The following is a 1,998-nucleotide window of genomic DNA, read 5'->3' as shown; positions in this document are numbered from 1 at the left end:
TGTGTGTGTGTGTGTGTGTGTGTGTGTGTGTTATACAAAGTTAGCTGTAGTGGCAATCTTGAACTCTAAAATCAGTTGTAAATATTAATTTAAGTTTCATCAACATCCATCCAGTGTCTCATGAGATATTTTGCTAACAGACAGGAAGCCAGATTTCATGCCTAAATGATGACATTTCTAAATACATTTTGTGTGATATTTAGGGCTCARAATATGTATTAGGAATCAGTCTCGGCTGCTATCACAACAAATTTCAGGCTAAAATCTGTAAGAATTGGTTGAGTTACATCCATTTTTGTTGTTTTTAGGGTCAGTTGGCTGTAGCAGCCATCTTGAATCAGGCTCCAAAAGTTAATGACTATTAGTATTTCAGATGTTTACTTCCTGCAAGTTTATTTGCCTATGAGTCCATGAGATATTTTGCTAACAGACAGGCACGAGTCACCATTGTCCTCTGTATACAGTGCCTGGTTTGAGGCAGACATTTAAATCTTACGTTGATCATTCTAGTATATTGTGCATATTTTGTTTTAAAGTACTGTATATATTTTTATKCCCTAGTTTCATCTGACGGAGGAAGAGGCTGATGGAAGTGGATGATGAGCCCCCTCAGACCACTCGCTGTGACACAAGATGGTCACAGCGACTGTCGGGACTTCCTCACAAGCTCCTGCAGCGCCTCATGCCTTTCCAACAGGAGGGAGTGGAGTTTGCTTTGTCCAGAAACGGACGGTGAGCAAATTATTCTCCTTGAAACACATTTGAAGCTAAAAACTGGAGTTCATTCAGTCAGACGGCTAAGAACACATACCCAAAAKACTTTAATTGTATTTTAGACCAAGGTTCTCTAAACAAAACTCAAAGGGTCTTATTATGTCATATCTTCTACATAAAACATAGCAGAAAGCAAAAAAAAATTCACATGCGTGAACATGAGTTTTCTGCCTGTCATGCGTTATGCATTTCTAAAATATAACTCATGTTTACACTACAGCTGTTTGAGGCTTACGTTTTAGTCAGCATTTCTGCCTTCCTCACGTAATGGGTGTGGTTACCATGTGGYGACCACATCGAGGCACTGGTTTTGGTTTTACAATTTGTTTTGATCTTAAACTTATAGTGATTTTTCTCTTTAAAACCTGAAGTCTTTATGGACTGGAACTAGGCAGGTCTCATTAAAGGTTTCCCAATTAAAAAAAAAAGAAATTCAACATGTCTAACACGCCTAATTGTTTTCCTCTTTTGTAGTTTCTTTCACATTTTATTTAAAATTTTGCATACTTTTTGCTGTTTTAACCACTTTTGACAAAAGGCTTTATGACTTTATGCAACAATATAGTACATGAATTTAAAACTTTTAAACATAACCTAAATAATGTCAATGTTTACTGGTGAATGCAGTGATAAAACTCACTGAAGGGTAATTTTACCCTTTATAAAATGTTACATTCAATTTAATGCAATTTATTTTCATATTTGATCATTACATTTTTCACAGTACATTTACGTCACAGTCTGGTTCCAAATATAAATAAGCTCAACAAATCCAAACATCACAAACTGTGTTTGTATGGTTATATTACTGTGTAAAATTGAAATTTGCAGAAATGTATTACAAACTACAATCACTTGAAGGTGACTCTCAGAATGTTTAAAAAAAACAGTAGTTTAGGCAACAAAACAAACCCTTTAGTGTTTAATATTGTTTAATTCTAATAATTAATACAGCAGAAACGTCGAGTCGTGCTGAGAGACACTCGAACAGGCTGAGTGCTCATACAGTGGTGGAGTTTGGACACGTGCAAGTCTGTGATGATGATGATGATGCTCTGGGTGCATCAGCACTTAATAAAATATTAGATTTGACCGGGAAGTTCGGGGCTCAGAGGGTGACGATGTATTGGCTTTGGCTGCAGTGACTTGGTTGGGTGTGAACACGTATACTGTATTTATTCGTGTGTAATACAATCTCATGTATAATACGACCCCCCCCCACCC

At 36.6% G+C, this 1,998-nt stretch overlaps 1 long non-coding RNA gene across 1 annotated transcript in view; it reads left to right on the top strand.

Moving 5' to 3' along the window:
- Positions 1-1,998, top strand: part of LOC106519133 (uncharacterized) — a 20,127-nt gene that overhangs the window by 785 nt on the left and 17,344 nt on the right. The window contains exon 2 of the long non-coding RNA XR_001310404.1: positions 562-732. This is a non-coding gene — a long non-coding RNA (uncharacterized LOC106519133). The remainder of the gene's footprint in view (positions 1-561; positions 733-1,998) is intronic.

Source organism: Austrofundulus limnaeus, unplaced genomic scaffold (genome assembly GCF_001266775.1).
Source record: "Austrofundulus limnaeus strain Quisiro unplaced genomic scaffold, Austrofundulus_limnaeus-1.0 Scaffold72, whole genome shotgun sequence".
NCBI lineage: Eukaryota > Metazoa > Chordata > Actinopteri > Cyprinodontiformes > Rivulidae > Austrofundulus > Austrofundulus limnaeus.
The sequence above is the reverse complement of the archived record's forward strand: the minus strand, read 5'-3'. Positions and strand labels throughout refer to the sequence as shown.